Genomic DNA, 13,189 nt, shown 5'->3' with positions numbered 1-13,189 from the left:
AAGAACAGAATTTGTATCTGAAGATGATGATACACCATGTAGCATCAGCAGGTAAGTGGTTAGTTTGAGCGTAGTATGTTGGGAAAGAAATATTGGAATAACAGATGTAAAGGGGATAAGATCAAACCATCCAGAATGGATTTTGTTCTTAGGAAAGATGCAGACCTTAGTAATTTGTTTGCCAATGATGCAATAAGTTATCCCTGTCTGAGGTAACTATCAATATGAGGATAAATATCAATGGTATTGTCTGAGGCAAACTTGGCGTTTAGTTGTCACATTTTGAGTTGCTTTCCCTATATGATAAGCATTATTGGGTTGCAGTTTTCAGCAAGATCCCTTTACACTTGCCAAGGTACATGTCCTGTTTATCGTAGGAAAGGAACCAGGATCATGCGATGCTACCCTATGAATTGATAATATTTCAAGTAGCCATCGGGGACCGTACTTTCCATATTTACACAGGACATGCGCTTCATCAAAAAAGTGAAGAATCTGTTCTCCGAAACAGGTTCTCCATGAAAGATTGTTTGAGAGAAAACATTTGGCACATGATACATAGAAAGGTAACCTTGTTGTACCTTGTAGAAATTTAGACATGGTGGAAGTGTAACACAACTGATGAGACGGTTGATGCCTCCATTTTTCCCCCCATCGTATCAATATGCCGATGTATTATGGCTATGTAACCATAATATTATTAGCCAGAGCAAGTTTGCATTTGGTATTGAACATTTTAATGAAACATGAATAATAATGTTTGATTGACAGGATAGACGGTGCACTGTCATGATTTTCAGTTGCTGAAAGATCTGCCGAAGATAACATGGAGAGATGGTAAGATATTCTTGTGAATTTTGTACATCCTGCGATGCTTCATTCCTATGAAGACGAACATACTTGTCTAAATTTGTGTCAGTTTATTTAAAAAAAACTTTCTTGGCTATGATGATGTTTCCACATCTGCAGTTTCCACTGTAGAGGGCGTCAAAACCCTCGGTGATAGGCAAACTTCCTTGGATGTCTGAGCCAATTTCTTGCATAGATTTATTACATTTACCATGCGTGTTTTAAAAATATCTAGGTAATAACTCTGTGTTTTTCTCTCCCATCCATTTTACAGCTTTCAACATGAGCGATTAAAATACACAAGGTACGTATGTGTGCGATTGTTTTCCTAGTGCTCCTATCTCTTGTATGATCTGAAATTTAATTTTCAGAATGTCATATACATTACATGAAATTTTCAATAAATTACCAAATATGAAGAAACTTCCAATGCACTACTGATACAAAATGCTTTACAACAACTTGCGGTGATGACACCATTCTTTCCCCATCTTATCGATATATGCTGATGTATTATGGCTGTGTAGCCATATTAGCCAATACAAATCTGAGCAAGTTTGATCAATCTGTTAACATTTTACAAGGAATTTTGAACATTTTCATTAACTGTGGATGATTTTTTGTTTGAATTGCAGGGTAGGAGATGCAATGGCATTTTCACATTTTCAGTCATCAAAAGACCTGATGAGCACAGGTAAGAGATTATGGTCAATTTTAATCAAAAGCCTTTTTGTTTGTGATATAGAATAGAAAGTATGACATGCATGGTTGCTATGATGACATCTTAGGACACCAATGATGTTCCATGATTATATACAAATAGCGTTACCAGATTCTGAGCAACTACTACTATTCATTTGTGCAAGTTACAAATCTTTGTTTTGATGCAGCGAGTTGTTTATAAGCATTATTTTGTGCATTGTTTTTCAGATATTATCCTTCACTGAGTGATACCACTGTTTCTACATCAATTGTCAAAGGTATGTCTCTTCATCATGCGTATGTACTAAACATTCTTAGCCCAAAACTATAAATGTTCAACTGGAAGGCATCAGGCAGTGTTTCTCTCCTAATGGTCCAAATATTATTTGGTACATGGTGACACTACTGACACACACTTCTAGGTTAATTGTTTGCTATGATGACAAATTAGGACACCTTATGATCTTCCATGATTATATACATAGCGTTACCAGATTCTGAGCAACAATTTAAAAAAAATCAAGATTACCTGTTATCACACCATTGTGGTGGCAAAATCAATCCAAAGGTATGTGTTTTCCCCAATTATGAGGGCATAGCTAAATATAAATACCTTGTGCTTTAATGCAATGTGTGAATAACTTTCCTTTCGCAGATAATATTGCAAAACTGACAGTCCATGTACTAGCTCTGGCTATCCATAGGTGAGCATACAGTCAATTTCAGTTGACTATATACTTTGATCAGTTTGTAATCGGCAGGAATTATTAGGCTTTTATCACTACGCCCAAAAGTAGACCCACATGTTTGGTTTATATTTTTCATGTTATAGAAAAGACAAAGTACAGGACTTCAATTAATGTCACCAGACAATTCTCCAAATAAACTATATTGATATTAATCTGATGTTATAAGCCTGGCAATTACGAACTGATCAAACTGTAGGTCATTACATTCCCATTATATTATTTCATTTCAAATGTTTAGTATATTAATTGATTTTGCATTTTATTTGTTTGTGCCATCTATCCTATGAAGGAGAGTATACTGTTAAATTAAGGTGGGACAGGTGTAATTAGATAGGCCAAAATCATCATTTCATCAAAAATTAGTTTTTGTCATGTTTAGACACTTTAATGTAGTTTTCATAACATTAAAAAAAATCTGGAAAAATTATGCACATTGTATAAAAAGCGTGCTAATTACAACAAGAATCTTATTATTTTCATTGTTTACGAACCCGTTGCATAACGTTTTTTACACATTTCATTTTTTCAGCAATTATCGAATTTTGAAAAAATGTGGAGCCGCTATAGAACGCCTATTTGAGGTATCAAAATAAAGCTTATTTAATTATCTAGGGCGTGGAACTAAATTCAAAATACCTGAAATTGTGATTTTGGTACATTTTCAAAATTGCATTCACCTCAAATTGGAAAATCCAATGGGGTAAACCTACCTAACCCTGTATGTAACCAGAAGTAGGTCCATGCTCTAGATCTTTCAAAGAGCTTTAATTTGACACCTCAATGAACTTCAAAGGACATTGCATAGTGGCTCCACATTTTTTTTGAAAATTGGCCAATTTATGCTAATTAATTATGCAAATTAGCTCATTAATATGCGTAAAATATGTAATTAAGTACGAAATGTGTATTTCAGCATATACTTGTTTCATATACTTAGGAAGGGGTTCCTAGTATGTTTCCACTAGAAAAAATTTCAATTCCACCTGTCCCACCTTAAGTTGACTACTTGCGTAGGTCGTCATTAAATATTTTGATCAATTTTCAAGTTCCGACTCATTTTTAAGTAGTGCCAAGCTAACATTGTGAAATTCAATAGAAACAGTTAGCAGCCTGGACAACCGATTCTTTTGTTCTGCAAGGCTCACTCAGTCATTTAATGAGGCAATACAAACGATCGAATTTGGTGTTGAAATGAGCTAAATTTTGAGTTACACCTTTTCAATGTAAAATTAATTTTCTCGGCCAAATAAAATGCAATCATTTTCATTTTTCAGTAAATGTCAGGTCAAATTGTAGCGCTTGATACTGTATTTTTTTCAAATCCTAGTGTTAAACTTAGGCGTGAAATTCAGTCATTTCGTGTAAGATTTTCGATTTTGATAGGCTTAAACTCTCCTCATGAGCCTTTTTTTGGATCAACCTTTTAGCTTTTCAAAGTAATATAGTTCGCTAATGAAGGATTTTTCCCAACTTTCTAACGCACATCACCGTGAGCGATATATCATAGTTTTGTCAGAATTTCCGTTTTGATTTCACCACTTTTCACTCCCGCCTGAAATTTTTTTCAAAATCAACGCTGGAATCTAAGGCTGATACTAGCATTGTGGATCGATATCCCTGGGTTTAATAGGAATACCGGCATGGGTACAGTGTTGCCAGAACTTCAATATAGCAACGAAATTCCCAGGCCTAATATAGCGCTCCAACTGATCACAGCCAGGCGTAGCTGGGATTTTTTCAAGGGGGCAAGCCTGTATGGGCGGTGGCCCAAATCCACCAAATTTCCCTGCACTTGGGGGGTGAGGAGGCGGGGGCCCAAATAGACAATTTTGCCAGGCTTATTGAATATAATCGTATGGTATTGCATATCGTATGGATTCTCTCAGCCCCTCTTCTCCCTCTCTTCCCCTCTAACCTAGGTAAACAAACCTAGGTAAACAAACAAACAGACAGACAAAATGGTTTTCATAATCATGGAATCCATATAAATTGAAATTGCAGGCCATCACGGGAGCAAATTTTTAAAATTCACCTCATTTACCAGAAAACCCAATTGGGGATTTGGGCTACTAAATCGCTGGTCAGGCAATATTTGCTTTTCAATGGAAAATTGCCCTGGATGAGAACAATGAAAATATCGACTATTGGTGCTGGTTGCTCACTAGATAAAAGTACTGAGTTTGACATTTTCGCATCATGAAGGGAAAAAGGTAAAATAAAAACGGAAATTCTGACAAAACTATAATATATAGACCCACACGATGTGCGTTACAGAGGTGGGAAATATCTTTCTTTAGCAAACTATATTAGTTTGAGACTCTAAAAACCAATTCCGTAAAAAAGCTGCTTGAGGCGAACTCAAGCCCTATAAAAATCAAAAATATCACACTAAAAGACACAATTTGATGCTTAATTTTAATACCAGGATTTTAAAAAAAATATATATCCAAGCACCAAGTTTTTAACTGACATTACTGAAGAAAAAAAATATATTGCTTTATATTTGACCGAGAAAATTAATTTCATAGCAAAAAGGTGTATCTCTGAATTGTGCTGATTTTAACATGTATCGATCGACTTTTTTAGCGACTAAGCATTTCTAAAGAATCGGTTGTGCAGGCTGCTAACTGGAAATGGCAACACAAGATATTGCTGCTGTAGAAAATAGTGAACTTAATTATGATTGTTGTGAAAACAACTAAATCTGCCAGAGGAATGATGCATAACTATAAGTGATGATTGTGGCATAGCTGCATATGATAGCTTATTGTATTCATACTGTCTGACCTCAATGGCAACACACTTGCACATTATCAAAATATAAATTTAGGGAGCTCGGTTAAGTGATTGGACCCTTAATTAGAGGGTCATGTATTCAATTAACATTGCAGCCATTGTGTTGTGTCCTTCACTTCAACCAGGTGTTAATGGGCATCTGCTTGGGGTAGGAAGACTTGTGTGAGAGAAGTTGTAAACCCCCACAACAACATTATACACAGGAGTCTGGCCCGAGTCTCTTCAAAAGAGGGATGGCACTCTGGACTAAACACAGGCATGAATCATTACCTTTAATGTAGAGAGGAATGATAAGTGGTTCCTACTCTCTACCTTTAAATAAAGATAGTAATGAAGTTCTGATTCAATAGAAAACAATTAGCTAATTATTTGTCTTGCATTACAGCATACAAGAATGTGGACAGACTTCTATGGCCCCTACATGGAAAATGGACCAATCAATGCCTCTTCCAGGCTCAGCACCAGGGGAATATGTATCGGATAAGGGTAAGTGGGGAAACTCATACAGACCCTGTATTATTAAGGAAATAAAAGAAAAGGGAGAAGTGATATATAGAAGTCTACAACACCAATGTAGAAGTCTGTCCAATAAGTTTCAGCCGAGACATATTTTTGCAAAGGAAGTATGTCGGTGATGATCAATGCCATTGTGCACATCAGAGAGTACCATGGATGACTCCAATATTCAATCCTTACTGATCTGAGACTACTTCACATTGGCTATTAAATAAGGAGAAGGAGAGACAGCCATTGGCACATAGACTAAGTATACATGGGGTTTTCTGATGTTCTGACCCTCGAGATGTTCAGTTTGGGAAAAACACTTGGTCCATGAATCGGATATTGGTGACTGGCTGAAATAAAATATGTTGGATCTTAGGGTCTAAATACACCATTGAAATGTCATGAAAAATATTGAGGTTAATAATCGGATGTTTATTAATCGGTATCAAAAATCATTTTTGCATGTATGGCGATATGTTGTAGTGACAAAATACATTTTTAATACAGATGCTGATGCAGTTTTGATGATTTCATAATTCTGTTTAAACATGAAGCGAATTAACAGAAATTGATGGGCTTAGTTTACGGTAGGGATAGAGATAATTGGCAATTTTCATATCAATCTAACATAACCCGTTTGTTTTCATATGTTTAGGATGTTGTATTGATGGCTGAAGCTCTTATCAAAGTAGCCCAGATAGGTGGAGTTAGAAGATGGAGAGGAAGAAAATGACCCCACTCAACCTGGAAGTAAGTAAAATAATGAGGCACGACAGAACTTGCTACTGATGTATAAAAAAAATGTGTACCCTGTGGAAGCAAACCATGTGGTGCTTTAAAATGATGCTTTTCAGTGATGTTTACCTTACCTACTCTGATAATTGTGTGCTGACATTTGATTTCATACTGAGAAAAGCAATATCAAGGATGGGGATATTTCATATTGATCTATTATATGTACTCTTATTAACATCACTTGCTTGTTTTATGTGTTTAGGATGTTGTATTGGTGCTTGAAGATCTATCTTACCAAAGATACTGATGAAAGATGTGGAGTTTGCACATCCCACCAATGAAGATGGGGTTGGCAACTTGGAAGTAAGTAACTTGTACTAGAGTGAGAAATGAATTTTAAACAAAATTTGGATCATCCCCAATTATGTTAATATGTCATGAATGAATGTAAAAGTGTGAAATTGGTATAGGGTATTTGTAGTCGCAATTTTGTTTTACTTTCATTTCTATTAGCAGGACTAAATAGTCCAAATCTTGGCCCAGCACAATGGCTGCCAATTCCTTAGAAAGTGATTTTTGCTCCCTTAGGCAACAACATAATCTCTGATTCTAACAGTAGTATTTGTTAAATGTATGCATTACCTCACGGGCATGGAGATGAGTCTTTATGACAAGGAAATCTCTTAAATCAGATGAGGTTATAGTAATATGCCATGGGTTAATCCCAGCTTCTCACAACCAATTGAGATGATTGATTCATGACATGGCAACAATTTTGTTTATGGTGACGGATATTTTTTAGATATCAAGCATTTCAATGAAATCAAATTACATTGGTTTACAAATTATTATGATACTTGTCTAATCTACAGGATGCCTTGAAGTAAAATTTGCAAAGAAATCAGATGGGGAAGCTGATGAAATGGAAGAGGAGGTCAAACTTGCCAGGAGAGGCGGTAGAAATGGGGGGAAAACCCAGCTGCTAGCTCGGGTATGTGTGGCAGATTTTGTTTTGTAAATTATGGAATAATTTAGATCAATAAGTAATATAATCCTGTTTCTATACAGCACATAAAACTTGCAAGGTATTTGATATGGGAATGGTAATAAAGTAGTAGGTGTGGGTCCATGCCTGCAAAAAAATACTGGGAACATAATCACAATTCAAGTGGCAAAGTGTCCATGGAACATGGATTATTCCAAGTACACTGCTTTTTCCAGGCATGGGTGCGACTCAGATAGTTAAATGCATTCATTTATTTATCTAGTGCTAAAAATGTATTGGGAGTAGAGGTTGTCAATAATAGTATAGACTTGTAAAAAATGATGATATCATGCGTGTCAATTGAGCCATGACCCGACCCTTGTATGGTGCCTATTCAAGAAGTTTTTTCTTGTGTTGAGTTCTGTGCTTGGAAAAAGTCATGGCGAGTGATAGCAGTCAGTATCTGAACAGTTTGTACTCATTTGAATTATCAGTCAATACTTGTAATATGTTTAAATAGGTATTTTAGTAAATCTGATCTTTTTTCCTCACCAGCTGGAAGCAGTACACAAACAATTAGCAGAATTATTGGGACGAAAAATAAGGAAGGGCACAAAAAGAAGAGGAAAGACAAGGATAAAGAGAAATAAAAACAAGAACTGGCTGTAAAGAAATTAAAGAGCAAACAAAGGTACAAATAAGGTGAGACGAGACTGGTCTCATAAATGGTATATACCCTGTGTGAATATTTTGTTTTTAAACAAGCCAATTCAAATACTTGACAGTTGTGAAGATGACCAGTTTATTCTGTAAATCACTTCTGCCCAATGTCTTTGTTTTAAAAAAGGCCAGCAAAGTTCTTAAATAATTTTTAATTGTTAAAAACCCATGAAGACTTTAACCGGGTGGCATCATATAAATGTTTTTATGTGAAATTAACGAAGTATGTGTTATGCTTGTATACATTACCTCACGGGCATGGAGATGAGTCTTAATGACAAGGAAATCTCTTAAATCAGATGAGGTTATAGTAATATGCCATGGGTTAATCCCAGCTTCTCACTACCAGTTGAGATGATTGATTCATGACATGGCAACAATTATATTAATGATGGTGAAAATGTCACTTTTTATAGATCTGAAACACATGAAATTAAGTTACACTGAGTTCAAATTATAGCCGACTTATTGTTGTTTATTCTCCAGGATGTCTAAAATATGCCAAGATGACGACGAGACGGAGGGAGTACTTCAGGGTCAGAAGATGAGGTAAAAAGGAGATACGCTTGAAACGGCTGCAGGCTCAGGTGTGTGTGGCAGATCATTTTATTATTTTGTAAAAAGCAATAATAAAATATATGCAAAAATAAAAAAATATAGAATAGTGCTGAATCTGTTAGCAAACCCCATAAATAAATAAAAGTTGTCAATAATAGTATAGACTTGCAAAAATGATGATATCATGCGTGTCAATTGAGTCATGATCTGACCCTTGTATGGTGCCTATTCAAGAAGTTTTTTCTTGGGTTGTGTTCTGTGCTTGGAAAAAGTTGTGTCAAATGATAGCAGTCAGTATCTGAATAGTTTGTACTCATTTGAATTATCAGTTCATACTTGTTATATATTTATAAATGGGTCTTTAATAAATCTAATCTTGATTTTACCTTTCCAGCTGGAGGCAGTACAGGAACAATTAGCAGAATTATCATCAATGAAAAGGAAAGGGCACAAAAACTAGGGTAAGGACAAATAGTAAAAAGAACATCATACTGAAAAGAAACAACAGGAATAGAAGGCTGCTATAAAAGCGGAGAGCAAGTTCAAATAAAGCTACTGGCAGGGACAAAGCTCCAAAATAAGTACATAATTTGACAGCTCAGTTGCTCATTTACAATTTAATACCAAAATCTGCGTGAAGATAACCAGTTCTGTAATAAAAAAAAAATGTTTTGTGTATTTTCTGCCCATTGTCTTGTTTTAAAAGGCAAACAAAGATCCCCTTGATGGTGCAAAATGCCAGATGATGCTTAAATATCTGTTTTAATTGCTGAAAACCCATGTAGACTTTATAACCTGATGGCATGAACCAATCAAACAGTATGAAATCCGGTGTAGAACCTTTTTTTTTTACACGCATTTAATATCTCTTTACTGTTTGTTTATTACAGAAGTAGTTAATAATGAGGATGTCGGTCATTACGGATCAGTTGAGGTAAGCTATACCTATAGGCCATTTGAACAGTAAATCTTGCCTCAATTAATATAATGTTGCTGGTGACATGAATTCCAGATATGATGAGATTTTGCAGTTGCATTTACATGACTGTTCCTAATAAACTTCAAACCATGGATGGAGTTCACCAACTCTGATCTGGATGAGGGATACTCGCAATCATGTTACTATGCTAATAAAATATGGAAGTAAATTAACACCTTATCCAGTGGTTTTTTTATGCTGCCCTTCATTGTCTGTCTTGAGACCATCATAGTACTCATAGGATTTTAATTGCACCTAATTAAGTTGGCTATGTGAAGCATTATTGCGGTAGTATGGGTCTTTAAAAATGATTGATTACATATGTGACATGGTATCCAAATGTCATGAGAGAGGATACCTGCAAGGGTGAATGCTCTTATGAAGAGAATGGAGGAATCAATTTTGACAGTGCCAAATTGATTGTACATGGAGCCATAAAATTAATTTTGTTGACATTGACTGCACATGTGAGACTGAAATAAATGTTTTTTGTCTCGACATGCAGCCATACATTGTGTCCAAGTAAATAGTTGCCAGTGAATGTGCACCATGTGGCAAATTACAACCAGTCAATATTGCAGTCTGAAGTCGGACATATTCAATTTTCAGTTTCTTACAGGATTGTAAACAACATTTGCAAAGCTTCATTTTGCAGAAAACCCCATTAAATTTCGACAACCAGTTCAAAAATTCATAAATTAATATTTCCGACTTGTGACTGATTTTGCTTGATATATTAAGACTTCTAAAGAAACTATAAATTTGTCATCTGGGATTTCTATCCAACTGGCTTTGACGTATTTGTGGTTGCCCATGCAAAATGCAAGTGATGAGTCACTGGCTAGGTCCTTTGCTCTTATCTAGAGAAAGCGATTCTCCCGAATTTGCCCAACCCATGGAGCGAGTAGTGACTGCAATTTTCGGATTATCTATTTTGCCATACATTTTATGGGAATTGTCAAAATGTGTGATGTTTACAACTGGAATACAATCCATCTATGAGCAATGATGAGTCAAATTGTCTCGTTCGTATGACACATGATTACAAACTTTTTATGATGCTGAGCTCATATGTAGGCAATATTTTGGTTGCTGGTCCTAATGGGAATGACCTGTGAAGCTCTAATTAGATGAACAATATCATGTAATTTGTACTTTTGACCTTAATGTTATGTTTCCTTGTTTTGTTCCCAATAGGACCAGGTCGACTGAGGATCATTTAATAGAAAGCAAGCCAACCAAGAAAGGTAATTGCATTATAATATTACACCAGTTCTATTCCGATTTAAAATTCCAAGGTCAAATAAGAATGGCCAACTCCAGAATGATGCGGGTGGGGATGAGAACCCAAAAAGAGATCGCATACAGCCTTGCACATCAGCCTTAAAACATTGCACTGATTTCATTATACTATTTTCTAACTTACCAGTAATTGCATACAAGACAATATGATGAATATTAAACATTACAGACCTGTACTGAAAGAACAATTGATGATTAATGTTCTGATTGTTTTGTTATCAAAATTACATTATACTAAATCCCCTATTGATTGTGGCACTTTTGTGTCATCCAACAAGCGAATGAGGATTACACAATGTTTGTAGTTGCATGGACGGCATATATTTATGTACGGTCATCCTTACTTTTTTTTGTCACCTGCAGATGAAGATTTGTAGTGGTGTCTTGGCTGACCCGACCTGACATCTGTAAGTATTAAATTATGGGAAATTCTCAATAGGCACCCCGTGGGTATAGATTTGGCCCGTGGATCAATGGCTTACCTGCCAACTGTATAGATTTAATAGGAACTGATTTTATGGGCAAGAAGTAGGAACAGTTGCTATTTCCGAAAATGGTAAACTCAATCAACAGAAAATGAGCACCAGAGATTCTCTCCTTATGCATTAAATTTGATTTCAGACCCATGCAGCCTTCCTTGTATCCTACAATACTAATGAATATCTAGATGTTGAGTACATCGTGGTAGTATGTAGGCGAGGCATATATAATATTATTTCTGACTTCCCAATTGGCAGTTATGCAATTGTGGTTGGCTCTGAAATGTACAGTAAACATAGCCAAACAAGGTGTATTTGGCCCTCAAACACAAATCTTAACAAAGAAAAACACAAGTTGCTATGATGACACTCTCAGCTCGCTTAGAGTTCCTAGAACACTGAAGAAACATTTGTTCCCTATTAGATTTTGTCTGAGCAACACTAGAAAATTCATTATCTGAAAAAATATCGGTTGCATAGTGTGAAGTTAAAATAATGTAATGCGATTGTTTCCCTTTTCTCATAGGGGACAATACTAGCAGAAAACATCTGAGGATGAAGAAAGTAAGCATCCCTAGCTGATACATGTCATGGTAAGTTGTTTCATGACCATCCAGTCTGATACATGGAATTTGCTCAAAATATATTCAGTTTTATAAGAATCATGTTTTATTGGATCTTGGTCATGATGAACACTTACTGGGACTGATGAGCAGGTCAAATTATTTGGCTTGTTTATGAGATTAAACAATTCCTCGTTCTGAACCAACACCAAACTGATTCACAAAACTGAACATATCAGTTATGAGAGAAAATTTAACATAAGATGCATTTTCTATAAGGAAATTTTAATCTTTTTTTGAGAAATCAAAGGTAGGATCAGAGGGAAAAAAAAAGATAGCAAAATATTAAAACTTGTGGTAACTTCATGCCAGGCATAAATAAGCTTGAAGAAGGTGTAACATTTTACATGACTAATATAATCTCGCTGGGTCATAAAGGATCATAATCACACGTTTCAAAATTCTCCCACGCGTGGTGATAAAAACATCCTAAAAGTAAAAAAGTTTGCCAATTTTCTGGAAGTAAATAGGAGTCCTTGTTTCAATAATTATTTCAAATTTGTTTCTTCTGTCTCCATTACTGTATCCCTGCCAAGTTTTTATGATCTTCCCAATACTTAATTATGGTGTTTGTAACCTTAACAGCATCTTGATATAATCGGGGGTGTGAGTTCCTCTTTTCAGCTGATTTCCTCTTTTTTTTATATTGCCAAAATTTGTGTTTGTGTTTTTATTTTTATTTTCGGCCCATATGTGGCGCGGTTTTTTTGTACGCTGTTTTCAGCTTTAAAAATTCCGGAAATCTATAAAGGAAAAAATATTCTTTTCTTTTTACATTTCTGGAATTGGGCAATGATAATTTGTCGTAAAAAGAGCAAAGAAAACTTTTTGGAGGGGGGGGTGATACCCTGCAGCCTATTTCCCGGACAATTTGAAAACAGTTCTACAAAAAATTAAAATGCCACCATGTGAAGGGTTTTCACAGATCATAATCATATCACATTTAGTATGAAAATTACTAAAAGAGGACTAATATGATGAACACTTATGTCTGAAGCAGATTTCTGTGTGTCTCTGTGGACATGGTTTAGTTTCTGATTAGAACAACCTCTGTATCTTCATGAAGTAATTAAAGCATGTATGCTGCGATATGTAGCGGACTTAATTTTGGAATGTTGTGATTTGTATTATTTTCTCAGGGATGGCCAATGTATGCCAAACTACTGGTGCTCAAGTTCTTAGCACCATTCCTGCACAATGAGGAGCTA

General features: G+C 35.5%; 1 long non-coding RNA gene and 1 pseudogene across 1 annotated transcript; both read left to right on the top strand.

Annotated features, from left to right (window-relative positions):
• Positions 1 to 176: 176 nt before the first annotated feature.
• LOC140161445 (small nucleolar RNA R38) lies at positions 177 to 261 on the top strand (annotated as a pseudogene).
• Positions 262 to 6,569: 6,308 nt separating this feature from the next.
• On the top strand, positions 6,570 to 7,301 carry LOC140160376 (uncharacterized). The gene is made up of 2 exons (XR_011859974.1): positions 6,570 to 6,698; positions 7,208 to 7,301. It is a non-coding gene; the product is annotated as an uncharacterized lncRNA (long non-coding RNA).
• The last annotated feature ends 5,888 nt before the right edge of the window (positions 7,302 to 13,189 follow it).

The sequence above is a fragment of the Amphiura filiformis genome, chromosome 9 (assembly GCF_039555335.1).
Source record: "Amphiura filiformis chromosome 9, Afil_fr2py, whole genome shotgun sequence".
NCBI classification, from domain to species: domain Eukaryota; kingdom Metazoa; phylum Echinodermata; class Ophiuroidea; order Amphilepidida; family Amphiuridae; genus Amphiura; species Amphiura filiformis.
This window is presented reverse-complemented; position numbering and strand designations above follow the sequence as displayed.